The sequence below is a fragment of the Mixophyes fleayi genome, chromosome 7 (genome assembly GCF_038048845.1).
Source record: "Mixophyes fleayi isolate aMixFle1 chromosome 7, aMixFle1.hap1, whole genome shotgun sequence".
Classification (NCBI taxonomy): Eukaryota; Metazoa; Chordata; class Amphibia; order Anura; family Limnodynastidae; genus Mixophyes; species Mixophyes fleayi.
Window position 1 is genome coordinate 81,227,403 of NC_134408.1, and position 21,839 is coordinate 81,249,241.

Sequence of the window (21,839 nt, forward strand, 5' to 3'; positions counted from 1 at the left end):
GCACGCCCTCTGCATATGCTGGAAGGATCACCCACAGTCCAGTTACAGATTTGGCTAATGAAGGTGTGAATGTTGTACACCGGGAGGAGGATATTGATGTAGCTGGCGCTGAGGAGGATGTTGATAATTATGATGCAGACAGATACCAAATTGCCTTTCTCAATTTCTATTTATATTCTAGATTATATAATGGCTGAATAGTTTTCTATTTTACTCCTAGTGGAGTGGGGATCTGATGCAGACAGATACCAAACTGCCTTTGTCCATTTCTTTGTATATTTGAATTTCTACAGTCTGTCAGACGCCGTCCCTGCGCCTCCTCCTCGAGCAGGGACGGACGTCTGTCTGCAGAGCGCCCCGTTGCCAAGCAACGGGGACGCCTCTTCCGGCGACGAGGTGCGCAGGCGCGCCCGTCGCCATAGCAACGGGACGCGTTCTCCTGGTTCCTGTCGGTGGTCAGAACAGCTGACCGCCGATTCCCTGCCCACCAATGAGGAAGCTTCACTTCCTATTTAAAACCTGCTCTGACACCATTAGGGTGCCAGAGCAACTGGTTCCTTAGTCTCAGTGTCTCAGTGTCCCTGTATATTAACTTCTGCGTCCCTGTGTTTTGACCCGGCTTCCTGACCTCGCTTTCGGATTCTCCATTGTCCCATCCTGATATTCTGGTTTGACCTCGGCCTGCTGACCATTCTCTGTCTTCTGATTCGGTACCTCATCTGCCCGGTTGGTTCCTGACCCTGCCTGTTTGACTACGTCTTTTCTCTATATCTCGCAAGTAGCTACCTGGGAGGGCCGCGACCTGCACGTCGTTGCCGCTAAGTCCAAACTTCCTTGCGGGGGTCCCTGGTGAACACCAGCGGCGTGTTAGACTCCGCGCCTCCTGGTGTAGTAGTGCCAATACTTGCAGGTACTAAGGTCACGTTCGTGACAGTTTGCTCTGGCCATGTCAACCGACTCATCTAATGAACCCTCTGCACGTGACCTTCTACTCCACTTGGCTCATAGGGTGGAGAAGCAAGAAGCAGAGCAGGCACAGTTACTTCACTGTATCCAAGGAGTCGCAACTCGTCTTGAGACCCTCCAGGTCTCCATGGCTTCTGCTCAAAATGTTCCCGTGACTACCGCGGCAGTCGCCGCCACCTCCTCCTCTCCTGCAGTGTTTTCCTCTACAGCCCTGAGACTCTCTCCACCCGGACAAGTTTGATGGCGAGCCTAAAAGATGCAGAGGATTCCTTAATCAGTGTCTGATCCACTTCGAGTGTAGTCCTGCATCTTTTCCCTCTGAACGCATTAAGGTGGCGTTTATTATGTCCTTATTATCCGGACAGGCCCTTGCTTGGGCCTCCCCCCTGTGGGAGCGAGATGACCCTATGTTGTCCAACGTCACCACCTTCATTGAAACCTTCCGCAAGGTTTTTGATGAGCCCGGACGCATCTCCTCGGCTGCCTCCAGTCTCCTGAACCTCCGCCAGGGATCCCTGACCGTCGGGCAGTATGCTATACAATTCCGCACGCTGTCCTCTGAGCTCAGTTGGAATAACGAAGCCTTGGTAGCAACCTTTTGGCAAGGACTCTCAGACCGAGTTAAGGATGAGTTAACTTCCCGTGAGCTTCCCTCTGATTTGGATTCCCTGATTTCTTTATGCAATCGCATTGATCTACGTTTCCGTGAGCGGACTCTGGAACGTGCCACCTCCAGACGGTCCTCTACTCGCCTTGCTCCCATGTTTCAAAACCCGGTCCTTCCTGAAGAACCGATGCAAATCGGCCGTTCCCGGCTGTCCGCCGAGGAACGTCAACGTCGCTTCAAGCAAAACTTATGTTTGTATTGTGAAGATCCTGGTCATACCATCTCATCTTGTACCAAGAGACCGGGAAACGCCCCCTCCTAATCGGTGGAAGGGAGGCCGATTTAGGAGTTGGAATTATTACTCCCTACACCATTGCTAGTAACGACTGCCTCATGCCCATCTCCTTGCATACCTCTGTCGGCCCCTTTGAGACCTTAGCCTTTGTGGATTCCGGCTCTGCCGGAAATTTCATCTCTGCCACTCTGGCATCGCAACTCCAATTAACTACTATCAAATTGCCTCAGCCGTTATTCCTCACCGCGGTAGATGGGAATCGGATCTCCAACGGGTCTGTTTCTCACGCCTGCGCCCCAGTTCGGCTGACGGTAGGGGTGCTACATTCTGAAGTCATCGAGTTCCTGGTTCTTCCTCGTTCTGTCAACACCGTCATTCTAGGATTACCTTGGCTCAAGCTTCATTCACCCCAATTGGATTGGAATCGTGCGATGGTTACTTCTTGGGGCCCACAATGTTTTAAGTCCTGTTTGTCTGGTCTAAAACCCAGCCAGACCTCTCTTCCTTGTCTTCTGATATCTCCACACGTTGAACTGCCACTTCCATATATTGCTTATCAGGATGTGTTTTGCAAAGCTGCGGCCGAGGTCCTGCCCCCCCACCGGCCCTGGGACTGCTCCATCGAATTACTACCTGATAAACCTCTTCCTAAGGGCAGAATCTATCCCCTATCTCTCCCTGAGAATACTGCCATGACCACCTATATTTCTGAGAATCTTCAACGTGGCTTTATCAGGAAATCTTCCTCTCCCGCGGGCGCGGGATTTTTCTTCGTCAAGAAGAAAGACGGTTCCCTACGGCCGTGTATTGACTACCGGCGATTGAACGCCATCACTATAAAGAACAGATACCCGTTACCTCTCATCTCTGAGCTCTTTGATAGAATCGCAGGATCCAAGGTCTTTACTAAGCTAGACCTACGGGGGGCGTATAACCTCATTCGTATACGCTCAGGAGACGAGTGGAAAACTGCATTCTGCACTAAAGAAGGCCACTTCGAATACCTGGTCATGCCCTTCGGGTTGTGCAATGCCCCCGCTGTTTTCCAATCTTTTATTAATGAGATTTTCCAGGACCTTCTCTACATTTCCGTAGTAGCTTATCTGGATGACATCTTAATCTTTTCTTCAGACTTGACCAGCCATCGTGTTCATGTAAGTGAGGTCCTGTCTCGTCTACGAGCCAATAAGTTGTATTGTAAGCTGGAGAAATGTGTATTTGAGAAGCCACAGATTCCCTTCCTGGGCTACATCGTGTCAGGCTCCGGTCTACAGATGGATCCAGTCAAGCTATCTGCCATCCTCAAATGGCCTAGACCTATGGGTCTGAAAGCTACCCAGAGATTCATTGGCTTCGCCAACTATTACCGGCAGTTCATTCCACGATTTTCTTCTATCATCGCACCAATTACCGCTCTGACTAAGAAAACTGCTAATCCTCATGTTTGGGCCACGGAGGCCATCGACGCCTTCGAAGCACTCAAGAAAGCCTTTTCTTCCGCCTCTGTACTTGTTCAACCGGATCAAGATAAACCATTCCTGGTAGAAGTGGACGCATCTGCAGTAGGAGTCGGGGCAGTTCTTTCACAAGAATCCATTTCAGGGGGACTGCTGCCATGTGGGTTCTTTTCGAGGAGATTCACTTCCTCTGAATCTAACTACGGTATAGGGGACAAAGAGTTATTGGCGGTGAAGTCTGCGCTCGAAGAATGGCGCCATCTTCTAGAAGGGGCACGTCATCCTGTTACGGTATTCACCGACCACAAGAACCTCATCTATCTCCGGGATGCTCGGTGTCTCAACCCCCGGCAAGCCAGATGGTCCTCATTCTTCGCCCGCTTTAATCTCATTCTTACTTATCGTGCTGGTTATCTCAATTCCAAAGCTGATGCCCTCTCCCGCTCTTTCGATGTCTCCGATTCTTCACCCACTACTGTACCCCCACCAGTGTTTGAACCCTCCTGTATTGTAGCCATCACCCGTACTCCTCCTGTGGGCTGTTCCTTTCTAGTACCACATCTACGCTTAAAGGCGTTACGTTGGGCTCATGCCTCTAGATTTGCCGGTCATGCTGGTACTGAGAAGACTCTCTCGCTGTTATCACGACACTACTGGTGGCCAACGGTCCGTACGGATGTCCAAGAGTTTGTAGCCTCATGCTCTGTTTGTGCCCAGAACAAGGTACCTAGACAATCCCCCGCTGGATTGTTACAACCTCTTCCGATTCCTGATCGCCCATGGTCCAGCATCTCGATGGATTTTATTACTGACTTGCCACCCAGCAGCGGCTTTGACACCATTTGGGTCACAGTAGACCGGTTCTCTAAAATGGCTCATTTCGTTCCTCTAAAAGGCCTTCCATCTGCATCCAAATTGGCACAAGTCTTCATCAAAGAAATCTTTCGTCTCCACGGGTGCCCTCTGGAAATAATATCTGACCGAGGTGTCCAGTTCGTGTCTCGCTTCTGGAGAGCCTTCTGCAAAGATATAGGTATTACCCTCAAGTTCTCCTCTGGATATCATCCCCAGACGAACGGCCAGACGGAGCGAGTAAACCAAGACCTGGAGGCGTTCCTTCGTTGTTTCTCATCTCTTAACCAATCTAATTGGAGTCTTCTGCTACCTTGGGCCGAGTTCACACACAACAATCATGTCCATTGTTCTTCGGGGTTTTAGCCCTTCTTCACTGTGTATGGGACGCATCCTACCCTCCCCACGTTCTCTTCCACCTCCTCCACGGTTCCTGCCGCCCATGCCATGACTCAAGATATGGCTAAGTTATGGGCTACCACCAAAGAGAACCTCCTGAAATCCGGACGGCATTATAAATCTTCTGCCGATCAGCATAGAAGAGTTGTACCAGCTCTCCAAGTGGGGGACAAAGTGTGGCTGTCCACCAGGAATCTAAAATTACGGGTTCCTTCCATGAAACTGGCACCTCGTTTCATTGGTCTTTTCCCAGTAACTCAAGTAATTAATCCAGTTACGGTTCGACTCCAACTTCCTCCACAGATGAAGATTCATAACACCTTCCATATTTCCCTCCTCAAACCACTGGTCCTAAACAAATTTGTTCATACCTCCACTGTCCCTCAGGCCATTTCCACTACTACGGGCAATGAATATGAGATTAGCCAAATTCTTGCTGAACGCAAAGTTCGAGGTCGGTTCCAATACCTCGTACACTGGAAAGGCTTCGGCCTAGAGGAGAGATCTTGGGTCTTTAAAGAAGATTTGCATGCCCCTAGGCTACTGGCAGACTTCCTGAAACATCGTTCTGTACCCAGTGATTCCCCCAATTGTAAGGAGAGGGGTACTGTCAGACGCCGTCCCTGCGCCTCCTCCTCGAGCAGGGACGGACGTCTGTCTGCAGAGCGCCCCGTTGCCAAGCAACGGGGACGCCTCTTCTGGCGACGAGGTGCGCAGGCGCGCCCGTCGCCATAGCAACGGGACGCGTTCTCCTGGTTCCTGTCGGCGGTCAGAACAGCTGACCGCCGATTCCCTGCCCACCAATGAGGAAGCTTCACTTCCTATTTAAAACCTGCTCTGACACCATTAGGGTGCCAGAGCAACTGGTTCCTTAGTCTCAGTGTCTCAGTGTCCCTGTATATTAACTTCTGCTTCCCTGTGTTTTGACCCGGCTTCCTGACCTCGCTTTCGGATTCTCCATTGTCCCATCCTGATATTCTGGTTTGACCTCGGCCTGCTGACCATTCTCTGTCTTCTGATTCGGTACCTCATCTGCCCGGTTGGTTCCTGACCCTGCCTGTTTGACTACGTCTTTTCTCTATATCTCGCAAGTAGCTACCTGGGAGGGCCGCGACCTGCACGTCATTGCCGCTAAGTCCAAACTTCCTTGCGGGGGTCCCTGGTGAACACCAGCGGCGTGTTAGACTCCGCGCCTCCTGGTGTAGTAGTGCCAATACTTGCAGGTACTAAGGTCACGTTCGTGACACAGTCTATGCAGGCTGCTTTTTTTATATTCAACTACAAGTGTAGGGCGGGGGGGGGGCATAGATAGCCACCAAAGTAACGTGGTCCATTTAATTTTACTTTCTAGCTCCACAGTCTGTGCAGCCTGCTTTTTTTTATCTTAAAAGTATTTACAAGCCTTGCAATCTAAATTAACTAGAGGTAGTGACGTGCTAGAACTCCACCCTTTATATGCTGCAGAGGATGGAGGAGCATCAAAAGGCCATTCAAGCCTACTCAGCCACCTACAACATAAGGAAAGGCGTGGGGATGCGCCTGAGTCAAGCGCACTGGAGAATGATTTCCGTGTTGTGCAAGGTTCTGCAGCCATTTGAACTTGCCACACGAGAAGTCAGTTCCGACACTGCCAGCTTGAGTCAGGTGATTCCCCTGATCAGGCTTGTGCAGAAGCAGCTGGAGAAAGTAAGGGAGGAGCTGGTACACCATTGCGATTCCACCAAGCATGTATCTCTTGTGGATGAAGCCCTTCGTACGCTTTGCCAGGATTCGAGGGTGGTCAGTCTTTTAAAGTCAGAGGAATACATTCTGCCCACCGATCTCGATCCTCGGTTTAAAGTGTATGTTGTGTCTCTGTTTCTGGTGGACTCAAGTCTACAGCGGTGCAAAGACCTGCTGGTGAGGAGATTGTCCTCTGAAGAGGACCGTGACATGCCACCAGCTCCACCTTCATTTTCATCACTGTTTGTGCAGTTCCAAAAAGAGGAACTGCCATTTCTATTGCTACCTTCTTTCTTTCTATATTTTTTTAAAAAAAAATAACTGACATTTATAGTACTACCTTCTTTCTTTCTCTATTTAAAAAAAAAACAAAAAACTGCCATTTCTAGTACTACCTTCTTTCTTTCTAAAAGTGAAAAAAAAAAAAATACCGGCCATTTCTAGTAATACCTTCTTTCTTTCTCTATTTAAAAGAAACTAAATAACTGCCATTTCTAGTACTACCTTCTTTCTTTCTATATTTAAAACAAAAAAAAACCTGTCATTTCTATTACTACGTTAATTGTTTGTGCAGTCACAAAAAAGAGGAACTGCGCCCTTAACTGCTATGTTGGTTTTAGACGTCCATCCGGTGTCCGCCATCTGTTCCCTGGAATTCAGACCAATTGAGGTTTTTTTTATTATATTGTGGCCCCGGTATCAAATTGGGTACCGGGGCCACTCCACTACGCAGTCCAGATACTTGTTTGGTGGAATTCAGACCAGTTGAGTTTTTTTTTTATTATATTGTGGGGACCACTCCACTACACGGTCCAGGTTCAATTTTTGGTGTAATTAAGACCAGTTGATGGTTTTCTTATTATATTGTAGGGACCACTCCTCTACGCAGTCCAGATACAATTTTTGGTGTAATTAAGTCCAGTTGATGCCGGTTTTCTTATTATATTGTGGGGACCACTCCTCTACGCAGTCCAGGTACAATTTTTGGTGGGATTCAGACCATTTGAGGGTTTTTAAATTATATTGTGATGACCACTACTCTACGTAGTCCAGGTTCAATTTTTGGTGGGATTCAGACCATTTGAGGGTTTTTAAATTATATTGTGGTGACCACTCCTCTACGCAGTCCAGGTACAATTTTTGGTGTAATTAAGAGCAGTTGATGGTTTTCTTATTATATTGTAGGGACCACTCCTCTACACAGTCCAGATACAATTTTTGGTGTAATTAAGACCAGTTGATGGTTTTCTTATTATATTGTAGGGACCACTCCTCTACGCAGTCCAGATACAATTTTTGGTGTAATTAAGACCAGTTGATGCCGGTTTTCTTATTATATTGTGGGGACCACTCCTCTACATAGTCCAGGTACAATTTTTGGTGGGATTCAGACCATTTGAGGGTTTTTAAATTATATTGTGGTGACCACTCCTCTACGCAGTCAAGGTACAATTTTTGGTGTAATTAAGAGCAGTTGATGGTTTTCTTATTATATTGTAGGGACCACTCCTCTACGCAGTCCAGATACAATTTTTGGTGTGATTAAGACCAGTTGATGCCGGTTTTCTTATTATATTGTAGGGACCACTCCTCTACGCAGTCCAGATACAATTTTTGGTGTAATTAAGACCAGTTGATGCCGGTTTTCTTATTATATTGTGGGGACCACTCCTCTACGCAGTCCAGATACAATTTTTGGTGTAATTAAGACCAGTTGATGCCGGTTTTCTTATTATATTGTGGGGACCACTCCTCTACACAGTCCAGATACAATTTTTGGTGTAATTAAGACCAGTTGATGGTTTTCTTATTATATTGTGGGGACCACTCCTCTACGCAGTCCAGGTACAATTTTTGGTGTAATTAAGACCAGTTGATGGTTTTCTTATTATATTGTGGGGACCACTCCACTACGCAGTCCAGAAAGATACCTCGTTGCAACATTTTGGACTAATAACAATATTGTGAGGTGTTCAGAATACACTGTAAATTAGTGGAAATGATTGTTATTGAATGTTATTGAGGTTAATAATAGCGTAGGAGTGAAAATAAGCCCGAAAACTTGATTTTTGAACTTTTTATGCTTTTTTAAAAAAAAATCCGAATCCAAAACCTTAAATCCGAACCAAAACCTTTCGGCAGGTGTTTTGCGAAACAAAACCGAACCCAAAACCTCAAGCAAATCCGAATCCAAAACACAAAACACGAGACACCAAAAGTCGCCGGTGCACATCCCTAATAAATATATATATATATACATATATATATATATATATATATATATATTACAGTTAACAAATAATTGGCCTTTCAGTAGCAAATCCTATACTTAAACATATTTGCAGTTACATATAGTGAGATGTAAAGAAGTTATATTTTAACCGCCACCCACACCAACGTAAACTATTGTATTGACAATGTATTGTTTCCTAAAATGCGGACAATAATAATTCACACTAATTTCCTAAGCACGGTATTCATTTTTTTTTTCATTTTGTCATTGTAGGGGCCAATACAGCGGGAGAAATTTCCGAGGATGAGCTGGTGGAGGAGGCACATGATGTGGAAGAGCATCAGATGAGTGAGGAAGCAGAAATCAGTGAACGGGAATTACTGCACGCCTGCTATAACAGTATTCGAGAAACAAATGCCTCTATTCAGTCCAACACCACAGATATTGCCACAACCCTCACCCGTATGGAGCATGCTTTACACAGTAGCCTCACCCGTATAGAGAACACTATGGACTTAAACCTTACCTCTATCAACACTACCCTTACACCTCTCACTGACCTTATAGCAATGTATATCACCAATCTTGAAGCACGCATATCACAGGGATCTTCTCCTACTTCTTTCTCTCCATCTCTCAGTCCCATCTATCAATCATACTACACTTCACCCGATTATCGTTCCACAAGTAGACTTTATCGCGCGCACCCGTCTTCACATATTGAACAACTCCACTCTCAAGGTTCTATTGGTTCTAGTCTAAGACCCCAAATGCATCACCATTATTACCAAAGCAACCAATATTTTGACAATGACCCATATGCACATTACACTCCATCAAACAATTATCATTTACCTCCACCTGCCCCCTCTGCCCCTTCTGCCATCTATGCCCCTTCTGCCCCTTCTGCCATCTCTGCCATCTATGCCCCTTCTGCCATCTCTGCCCCTTCTGCCCCTTCTACCAACTCTGCCCCTTCTACCATCTCTGCCCCTTCTGCCATCTCTGCCCCTTCTGCCCCCTCTGCCATCTCTGGCCCTTCTGCCCCTTCTGCCACCTCTGCCACCCATGCACCCCGTGCCACCCGTGCACCCTGTGCCACACAATCGTCGGCTGCTGCACACTCACTCACTGCTGCTCCACTGGCCTCTGCTTCCTCCCCACTGTTGCCTTCTATATCATGATTTACCAGAAGCCAGACTCATCCTAGAACAGCTGCAACCATTCTTCCACCAAAGAGGCCCCGAAAATCCAAGTAATTGTTTGTTTGTTTTTTTTTCTTACTGTGTAAATAAAATCTATAATGACATACTTATTATTTATGTATGTTGTCTTTGGGAAAAAAAAACTTACAAGAGAAGTAGGTGTCCAGGACATATTGTTTTAATAGACACAGCATCAACTGATTCTGGAGGGCTGGGGTCAGAATCTAACACCTCCTGGCCAGCAACCTCGGCCTCCTCCACCCAAGGAACCCCACTCCTAATGTCAATGTTATGGAACACCACACACAGAGCTATGATATCACACACAGTGGTTAGACATTAGAGCACCACCAGACCGATCTAGGCAATGGAATCTAGCCTTTAAAAGACCAAATGCCCTCTCCACAACCGATCTAGTGGCAGTATGTGTGCAGTTGTATGCCATCTCCTGCTCCGTACGTGGGTTTAATAGAGGAATGAGGAGCCAAGGGCGAAAAGGGTATGTATTATCTCCTAGAAGGGGTGACAAGAAGGAAAAAGTGCAAAAATATGAGTGTCATAATTGTTGGTCCATCAACAAAACAGGCAACATGTTGGATGACAAATAATGGCAAAAGAAGCAATTAGACACAGATATTATTTCAGAGAAGCTTACATAACATACTTAATGTATTTGGACCCAAGGTTTAATATTGTGAAAAGCTTTTCATATGAGCAGCTGTCCAGGTAGGATTTTAAGGTAAACATCACAATTAAATGTACCTTGAAATGATATTGCAATGTGCCTTTGTAATATGTCTACTTAGCTATCAAACTTAAGACATTACTATTTCTACTTTAAACTACTACATACATGACATGTATTTTAAAAATTAAAAATACCTAATAACCACGCGTCACCATTCGGCCTTGCACCACCTTGCCTCTGTTGCAATCTTTGCCACATCCCTGATTGCCGGAAGGCAAAGAAGTCATGTGTACTCCCTGGCCACATAGCTACCAGGTCACGAATCTGGAGAGACGCGTCACATATAGCTTGGACATTTATTGAATGGAAATGCTTGCGATTCAAAAAAATTGCAGCATTCCCACCAAGGAGGGGACCAAGGCTACATGAGTCCCATCGACTGCCCCTATGACGTGCGGGAAACTGGCTATGTTGGAAAACTGCAGTTTTATCTGCACAAGGGACTCCTCATCGAGTGGCAGATGTATGACCTAGGCCCATGTTACTTACCTCAAAATGGAGCAGGGTTATCCTGTTCACTTGTAAACAAGTGTCAATGGCAAACTAAAAAAGAAAAAAGAAAGTGCAATTATTCCTTCTCCTTCTATGCTATGTCAGGTTGCAGACCTAGGCACATGTTACTTACCTCAAAATGGAGCAGGGTTATCCTGTGCTGTTGTACACAAATGTCAATGGCAAACTAAAAAAGAAAAACAAAAGTAAACAAAAGATAGAAAAAATTAAAAAAGTAGTAAACAGCCCCAAACAAGGAAACTATTATCTGAAACAAAGTATAACACCCAAAATAACACATAAGTCAGAGGGAAAGCCCCCCTCCCCCCCCCCCAAAACAATAAAATGTGAAAATAAATCAACCAAAGAAACCATAGTAATATCTTAAAATATATCATGCAAACATACCAGTAAATGAGTCAGCAGTGAACAGGGCACATGATCTACTCTGAGCTTTAAAGCAGTGGTTAATTTGCTAAGAGTATGCAGGTGAGAGTCAGCATACGACATGGCGATCCTGAGGCCAATTTCTGTGTGCTAATGGTTCAGCAATGATAGATAAACTAGACCCCAGGCAGGTGCATAGAATACGCCACCACACATGCGATTGCCTGCGTTCGCACAAGTCTAACTTTGACGTGGTTAGTCTGGAACACCCTCATTGTGAATTGACTATGGCACCACGCCCCAGAACCACCCTGTTCACGCCCAAAAGTCGTAGCTCATCGCAAATGGCTTTTGCGTTCGCACCCGTACACCTTTCACGTTCGGGAAAGTGTGTGAGCTCAGCTACCGAGCATGCGTACAACACTTTTGCATATGGTATGCGCTGAAAAGGCACATAAGTCCCTAATGACTCAGGCTCTACATGTTCACCAATAGCATCCTTCTATGTCTATCAACAATGTCATTTACGATCTCCTTCAGCTTGTGTTAGTATGTACACTCTAATAAGATCAACAGTTCTTTTCATCAACACTTGTGGGGCAGGCTATTGTCTGTTCATTCTTCCCAGTCTCTTAATACTCAAGTTTCTTTGTACGTGAAACAGTGATCGGCCTGCCAAATATTGAGAGACTCCAAAATAAGGGACCTAGCTGTATTACTGTTCTCCTACTAACCTCCCACCCCATAATTTGGGTGCCTCTGGAATATTTAGTGAAAAGAGATCTAGTCCTACTTGATATAATCTCTGAGGCACGTGAGAGCACACCCAGCACTCAGTTTGGTCTAAAACCTTACCCACCCAAGAATCATAACCATTCTCAAGGATGCCTGCTCAAGTCCGAATATTACTGGACTGGCATCGCTGGATGCACCTCTCTTCAACTATGGGGTCAAAGTACTTACAGATGTAATACTCCTCAGACAATAGCCCCTCACACTGTCTCTGAGCTCCAAGGTTAACAAATTTTCCTTCTACCCCTGAATTGAATAGAGTAATTGGCTGCACCGATTGTACTAACAACTTCTCCTTCATTCCCAACTCCTCAATATCACTACCTGTACCAGCCTCTGTCACCTGTTCATAATTGAAAGAATTGACTGTCCTGAAAAGAGAATGACATGAGAGAAACAGAGAACAGGGAAAACAGGAAAAACTACTACTTCATTCTGAACAACAGTCTTTGCAAAGTCATTGGCTCACGATTGTAATTGGAACCTTCTCCAGGTGTTGACTCCTCTGCAGTGGATGGAATGGGTACCAGCATCTCTCTGCTACCCCTAAGGACGTGATGCTGGTCATCACTGGTTCACATACACATATACCCTTGTTTTCTGCGCAGAAAATATACTTTCCAAAATGGTTGTAATAACATCTCAGAGGTTTTAACAATTCATTTCACTATAAAATACAACAGGGCTATCTATCAACGCAACTGCTTAAACATGTGGCAACACAGAAACACATATGCATATGCTAAGCAAACAAACCACTTTTAAATCGCAAAATGACATGAAAAAGAAACAGATTTTTTTTTTTTCTTGTCCCTAGATTCTCACGATCACCCCATAGATTGCACAAAGCGGATATTCGATTTAGCAACACTAGATGATATAAAGGCATAGCAATATTTGCATTCTCATCCCACCCTTTATTGATAAACCGCAATCCGTCAGTTTTGTGAACCTTTGAGCAATGTAGTGACTTTTAGAGCCCCCAAATTAAGTAATTTTATCGCTTACAAATAAAACATTGTCCAATGCGATTCTTGTAGTTCCAACGCACAAAGAATATTTAATTGCATAATATAGCAGGATTTACAGTGACCCATTATTACACATTATAGATGATACAATAAAGCAGGAAAGTATAAAACACTGAATACATTACATTTTCCTTATAGAGCTTCACCAAGGTCCATGGAACACAGCCATGCTCACATGTAGCCAGGTTCAGAGTGAGAGAGAGTTTTAGCTGATAAAAACAGCTTGATAGTATCCAGTTTCAGTATAGAAAAATCTACTGATGATGTCATGGCATGTTTCCAATGTAAAGTCCACGTGGTGGAACAGCGGCATGTAGCGTATGGTATGAATGTGCAAAGTGGTGTTATTGTCCAGCTGGATGTAGATGTTCAGAAAGTGCATATGCATAAGATAAGTCCAAAGCATATTAGACCAGTCTGAAGTGGTAATAGCTCCTGGTATGCGAGAGCGCCTTTTTTCTCCTGGTTCAGGTGGATGCTTAGTGACAGTCCCGCAGCCTGTGGGAGTTATGGACTTTACAGCTCTATCAGCGGGTTGCAACATCTATTGTATCATTGTTCTCTTTGTGTGCACTATTGTATTTTGCATCACATACCCATTGCTATTGTCATTTCCTTTTTGTGCTCTCATTGTGTGCTTTGTGTGCACTACTGTACTTTGTACAATTTGCAGTATTTGTATATGATGATTTGTTCTGGCCGGAATGCATTGTTTATTAAGGTTTAATCTTTATTAAACTATTTTAATTCATATCACCAAACTCGATCAACAGGCACTGAGGAGAAGGGGATAGTGCCTTTTAAAGTTTGGTGCCAGACTGATTAGCCAATAGGGAACATGCAGAGGACATAATGGATAAAGTCCATGCATGCGCAGAACCAGAGTCAGGACGCCCACAGCTGAAACATGAATCAGTGATGAACAGGTGAGCGTGTCGGTCTTCGGTTATGGAAGTTGAACGACCGTCGTGTGACATTAGGTTTAAGAAAACTTGGAGCCAATATATTCTTAAAATTATTAGCTCTCTTAAAAACCACTGATGGTTTTGCCGGTAAAAGTGTTTTCAGCAAAGGGTCCTGTTTCAAAATAGTATAGTTGGAGAATATAATATTCTTCCCACTAGTTGATACTTTATTAAATTTAGAAACAAATACCCAATCAGAGTTGACAGTAGATTTTTTATTCAGAAAAACTCCCCAGGACAGGGTCCTGTCTAAGAAGATGCCAATGTTTACAAACAATTTTTTTCTATAAACTTTTAATCAGTACTATATTGAGTAATAAATGTAAGGTCACACCCATCAACCTTCTTTTTGGGACGTGTCTTGAACATTGAATCTCTATCACTGGAAGAGACAGTGGCTAAAGCTTTATTTAAAACAGCCTCTTTATAACCCTTATGGAAAAACTGTTGCTGCAACTCTGATGTTTGCTCCTTTAAAACCTTGCTATTAGGACAATTTCTTTTCAGCCGAAGAAACTGACCAACAGGTACATTTTCCATCCACCTCTCATCCCTTAGATGATTATCAATGTTTGGTGGGTAAGGTCTTAAACCAAACCGAATGCTGGGTGTGCCCTCACGTGCCTCAGGGACAAAATAATGTAGGACTATTACCGTTCCCACTAAACATCTCTGAGTTTCTAGTTTGAAGCTTCACCAATACTTAGTTGATCGATCATTGCTGTGGTTAAATTTTTCACATGCAAAGAAACTTGAAAATTGGGAAGCTGAACTACCTGATCAGACAATAGCTTACCACACCAGTATTGATGGGAGACTCGATAGAATACCGATAACTAGAAATAGTAAAGGACACCATAGACAAGGACATGTCAATAAACATAAGAGAATATTGATTGGGAAAGTTCCTTTGGGTTATTGTCAGAAAGTCATACATGCTGAAACCTGCCTTGAACAAATAGAGACGCTAGGCATGGGAAGTTTTGTCAAGACTTTATGCAATGTTGTAACCAACCTTACTGTGCCTTATATCCTTCCAGATGATGTGTATTATATTTGTGGGAGAAGGGTTTACACATGGTTAACTCTGACTTCCAGAGGTATATTTATCCTAGGTAGATTGGTTCCTGAGGTTTTGCCTCTAGCACATGATGAAATGACTGATATCCATAGAAGAACATCATCTCCATACACACACACACAGTATGAACACAGTGGCAAAAGAAATATGATTCCAGGTGAAGAACCTGGAGCTAAAAAGTTAATTGCTGAATCTACAGGATTTCAAATTATGGTCGCATTAGACCCTACCAAGAGCACACTGGGAACACTAAATTGACCTGACTAAATTGACAATATTACCAAGATGTATGACGACGCCTTAAGGTATACAGGTAAGGAGCTGCATGCTTACAAAAAGGAGTTAGCTCAACATAGGTTGGTGTTAAATTACCTTACATTTATTATTGGTGAATATTGTTTGACTTTAGCTACCCAATTTGGTGTTAAGTGTTGCACATACATCACCAATAATACAGATGATTATAAAGAAGTATTTGACCAGAACATGGATGAAATCCTATAGGTAAAATGGGAATTCCTGCAGAACCATAACTCTTCATTGTATGAAATAGGATAAAAGGTAGCATGATGGTTCTCATGGTTGAACCCAGCAAAATGGTTCTCAGGTCTAGGGGAATGGGTACAAGAAATGATTGCTAGTATAGGTAAGCTCCTTATCCTTATATTTTATGTCTGTATAGTAATTGGCTTATGAGTCATATGTGTTCCTACTATGTTGAAGTGTGAAAAACGTTCTACTGATGTGATTGATGAAAATGATATGTGATGGTAACGAGAAGTACTGGTACCACAGTTAAAGAAGAATTGCATTACAATCCTGAGATAGAAAATATAATTAGGTGATCGTTTTGTGCACTATGAAAGGGTGGCCTGAGGAAGTCAAATAATTGGATGAAGTTGGCTAAATTAATATTGGTTTACCATACGATTTCAATCAGTGCGCCAGGTGTAGTGACACAGTTGCATGGATAAATAACACACACACTTACATTGACACACTTGTAAATGATAGACTGTCACGGGCACTAGGAGTCTTTACCCAGGGATCACCAGGTGATAGGCTTACCAGAGCAGTATAGGTGGTAATATGGTACTCTGGTAGCGGGGTGATCACGGAACAGGAAATAGCAGATGATGAGATGCTCAGGAAAGTCTATGACTAGCAGCACTGGCAATATGGAAGTAGTAATACACGAGGAACTGTATGGACAAAGGACACGTGAAGGTAGTCAGTGGTCTGCGGTAGCAAGTTGTACCACTGCTATAGTGAGGAGGAATGTCCAACAGAAACGAGGAGGTGATGAGAGTCAGCGGTCTGCGGATAGCAAGTTGTACCGCTGTCTGAGTGAAGGAATGGAATCCAAGTGGAGGTATCCGGGGAGTCAGTGGTCTGCGTTAGCAAGTTGTACCACTGCTATGTGAGAGGATACTGGAACGGGTGAAACTGTAAACAGGAGTCAGTGGTCTGCCACTAGCAAGTTGTACCACTGAATATATATGTGAGGAGGTGCACGGGGAGAGACTGTAACACAATATATACACGGGCACCTTGACTTTGATCCACAGTAATATGCACAATATAAATGTATAAATGACTGAACAACACTGCCAATGTAGAAAGTCTCTTGAAGTAATCCAGCATGAGATAACACAGTCAATGATGGCAATAGAGTCAGCAGATAGTACACTCCAGAGGAGAACCAACACAGTCAATGATGGCAATAGACTCAGCGGATAGTACACTCCAGAGGAGAACCAACACAGTCCAGCAAGGTATGCAATACACAGCACAGTCAATGGGAAGTATGCATACCGTGGTTCAGGAGAAGGCAGTCAGACAGGAGTGCAGAGATACCTGAAGGGCAGGAGGCCGGCAGGATCCAAAGTCCCTGGATGGGTGAAGCGGTGGTCTAGCAGGTGCAGCGCACAGGTAGGTAGACCAGCAGGGAACACAGGAAGGCGTGGAGAGCGGATCAGTAGTAGATGGATGAGTAGCGCTGAGAAGTAACAGCAGCGGGTCTCTGCGGGAACACGGAGGTAGCCAATAGCAACCAGTAGGTGCAGTAACGATGGGACACCGGAGCAGAGTTGAACTGGAACAGTTGGTCACGGAGAGTAGCGGGTAGCAATAGTGGCAGCAGACTCAAGGAAACACGGAAGAGTTGACAAGGGCTGAAGACTGAAGCGCACAGAGGCAGCGGATAGGAATCAGCCAAACAGTCACGATGAAACACAGACGGGTTGCAGGTTGAAGACTGTAGTGCACGGAGGCAGCGGATAGGAATCAGCCAAACAGTCACGATGATGAAACACAGACGAGTTGCAGGTTGAAGCCTGTAGTGCACGGAGGCAGCGGATAGGAATCAGCTGGCAGTCACAATCATGAACAGGTGAGTGGATGTGAATGAAAGACTGTAGTGCACGGAGGCAGCGGATAGGCATCAGCTAACAGTCCCAATGATACATGGTAGAGTTGAAGTGCTTAGAAGACTGTAGTGCACGGAGGCAGCGGATAGGAATCAGCTCAACAGTCACGATGAAACACAGTAGATGGTAGAAGTGGTATGGGAACCACAGTAGTAGAAGTGGTTTGGAAACCACAGCGGTAGAAGTGGTTTGGAAACCACAGGAATCAGCTGGGCTGAATAAACGAGGAAACACAGGAACACCTTCAGAGACTCATGGGGAATGAGACTCCAAGATCAGGCAACGTGGTGTTGACCACAGGTGCTTAATATAGGGAGGTTGCCTGATCTGCCAATTTAGTTAAAGGAACATACACTGGAGGTATGGAAAGGGCTGCGCATGCGCAGTCCCTCAGGATAGAGGACGGCCACGGTTCCTAAATGTCCGGGAAGAGGCACTCACGGTCCGGTGAGTGACAGTACCCCCCCTTTTAAAGGTGGGCACAGAACGCCTGGAACCGGGTTTGTCCGGATTTTTGGAATAAAACTTCTTCAAAAGGGCAGGAGCATTAAGATCTTCAGCTTTGATCCAAAAGCGCTCCTCAGGACCAAAGCCCTTCCAATGAACGAGGAAACGGAGGACTCCTCGCGAAATTTTTGCATCCAATACCTCAGTAATCTCGAAATCCTCCTCCTGATGAACTTGAACTGGCTGCGGTGCTGAGGGAGGAGTCGAGAAACGGTTGATGATGAGAGGTTTGAGCAAGGACACATGGAAGGCATTGGAGATCCGAAGATTCTTAGGAAGAAGAAGTTTAACACATACTGGATTGATAACTTGAATGATCCTATATGGACCAATAAAACGAGGGGCGAATTTCATAGATGGAACCTTCAAACGAATATTTTTGGTAGATAACCAGACACGATCTCCAATTTTTAGTGGTGGAATAGCCCGCCTCTTCTTATCTGCGAAAGACTTATATTTGTTAGATGTCTTCTTTAAACAGGTTTTGACCTGAGACCAGATATTTTTGAAGGTCTGACAAGCAGTCTCCACAGCAGGAACTTGGGTGGGCGGGAGGGCAGGAAATTCCGGAAAAGACGGATGGTGACCGTAGACCACAAAGAATGGAGTTTTGGATGATGACTCATGGTACATGTTGTTATGGGCGAATTCAGCCCAAGGGAGCAATTCTACCCAGTTGTCTTGGTTGGCTGAAGAGAACATCCTAATAAAGGTCTCAAGATCTTGATTGACTCGTTCTGTTTGTCCGTTAGATTGCGGATGGTAAGAAGATGAGAGTGCTAATCGTATGCCCAAGGTTTTACAAAGGGCCCGCCAGAATCTGGAAACGAATTGTACTCCTCTATCCGACACAATCTCAGACGGACATCCATGGATGCGGAAGATTTCTTTAATGAAATGTTCAGTCAGAGTAGACGAGGAAGGTAAACCGGACAGAGGGACGAAATGAGCCATCTTCGAAAATCTGTCTACCACTACCCAAATAGTATTGTGATTCTTACTTGGTGGCAAATCAGTAACGAAATCCATACTAATATGGGTCCAAGGCTTGGACGGAATGGGTAGTGGTCGCAGCAACCCTGCTGGAGTTCTGCGGGAGGATTTGAACTGAGAACATAAATCACAGGAAGCAACAAACTCTTTGACGTCTCTCCTCATTGAAGGCCACCAGTAACTACGAGAGAGAATCTCAAAGGTCTTGTGTTCACCGGCGTGTCCAGAAAAACGAGAGGCATGGAACCACGAAAGGATTTTCCTCCTCAGAGTAGGAGGCACAAGGGTCTTTCCAAATGGTAGCATTTTGGTGGATGAAGCAGCCAGAGAAATACATTTGGGGTCTAGAATAGCATGGTTGGGAACCTCTTCTACATCAGAGGACGTCACAAAAGCTCGAGATAGAGCGTCAGCTTTCTTGTTCTTAGCGGCTGGTTTGAAGGTTATAATTAATTCAAAACGGGAAAAGAAAAGAGACCATCTTGCTTGACGAGGGTTCAAGCATTGAGCAGATTGCAAATATGACAAGTTCTTATGATCCGTGAAGATCGTCACCGGATGGCGAGCTCCCTCCAACAAGTATCTCCATTCCTCTAATGCAGCTTTGATGGCCAGCAACTCCTTGTCCCCGATAGTATAATTTTTCTCTGCGGGCAGAAGACCCCGAGAGTAGAAGGCACAAGGATGTAATTTTTGTTGCTCCGAGCGTTGGGAGAGAATAGCTCCTAAGCCCACATTAGAGGCATCTACTTCTAGGAAGAAGGGGAGTGTCACATCAGGCTGTCGCAGAATGGGAGCAGACGAGAAGGACTCTTTGAGGATTTGAAAGGCTTGGAGAGCCTCAGATGACCATTGCTTAGTATTAGCCCCTTTCCGAGTTAGGGCCACAATGGGAGATGCAATGGATGAAAAGTCTTGAATGAAGCGTCTATAGTAATTGGCAAAACCTAAAAAACGCTGGATGGCACGAAGAGTAGTTGGCTGAGGCCAATGTAGTACAGCATTTACTTTGTCTGGATCCATCTTCAGGCCAACTCCGGAAACTATATACCCCAAGAATGGAATCTGGGGTAACTCGAATGAACATTTCTCCAATTTACAGAACAACGAGTTCTTCCGTAGTCTGGAGAGGACCTCTGCCACATGTTGGTGATGAGAAGGCAGGTCCTGTGAGAAGATCAATATGTCGTCCAGGTAGACAACGACACATACATATAATGAGTCCCGAAAGATCTCATTGATGAAACCCTGGAAAACCGCGGGGGCATTACACAGCCCGAAGGGCATTACTAAATATTCGTAATGCCCATCTCTGGTGTTAAACGCGGTCTTCCATTCGTCACCGGAACGGATTCTAATTAAATTGTAGGCACCACGAAGATCCAACTTAGTAAATATCCGAGCTCCCTTGATGCGATCAAATAGCTCAGTGATCAGCGGAATGGGATACCGATTCTTGATAGTAATGGCGTTGAGTCCACGAAAATCTATACAAGGGCGTAATGATCCATCCTTCTTTTTGACGAAGAAGAACCCAGCTCCAGCGGGAGAGGTGGAAGGTCGAATGAACCCACGCTGGAGATTCTCCTGTATGTACTCAGATGTGGCTTGAGTTTCAGGTAACGAGAGAGGATAGACCCGACCCCTGGGAGGAGTCTTGCCAGGTAGAAGGTCGATCGGACAATCCCAAGAACGATGAGGAGGAAGACGTTCAGACTGAGCTTTATCAAACACATCGGCATATGAAGCATACTGAGGAGGGAGTCCCGGGGAGGAAGATGAGATGGAAGATTGCTGTACTTTAAGAGGAATAACTTGAGAGAGGCAACGATGGTGACATTCAGACCCCCAAGACGTAACTTGAGGGGTGCGCCAGTCAATCTGGGGAGAGTGACACTGAAGCCATGGAAGGCCTAAGACAATCGGACTTGTCGTAACTGGAAGAATTAAAAACGAAATTTCTTCATGGTGTAGTACACCAATCTGAAGGGTTACTGGAGACGTACTCTGGGTGATGAGACCATTGATGAGGCGTGATCCATCTATAGCCGTCACAGTAATGGGTGTTTTTAAAGTGATCACTGGTAGGGACCATTGATTCACTAGTGATTTAGAAATGAAATTTCCTGCTGCTCCGGAATCAATCAATGCCTGTGACTCAAAGGATTTGGTAGCAAAGGAAATCGTAACATCGAAAGCGCAGACTTTAGATTTCATAGACAATGGAGAGGACTCCAGGGACCCTAACTTCACCTCTCCAGAACTAGTTAGGGCCTGGCATTTCCCGATCTCTTAGGGCAAGAGCTGAGCATATGCGTGGAATCAGCACAATAGATACAGAGTCTATTCTTTACTCTTCGTTTCCTCTCCTCTGAAGATAATTTGGAACGTCCTATCTCCATGGGAATCGCAGAGGATGGAGCTGGACGAAATTGAGGGTTAGAACGAAGAGGTGCTTTGACAGCCGTTGTTTTCTCAGACTCTCTTTCACGAAATCTCATATCTACACGATGGCAAAGAGAGATCAAATCTTCTAGTGACGAAGGAAGTTCTTGGGTAGTCAGTACATCCTTAATTTTATCGGAAAGCCCCTGCCAGAAGGCGGCAACTAATGCTTCAGAGTTCCACTGAAGTTCAGAGGCTAAGATCCTAAATTGAATGACATACTGTCCTACTGT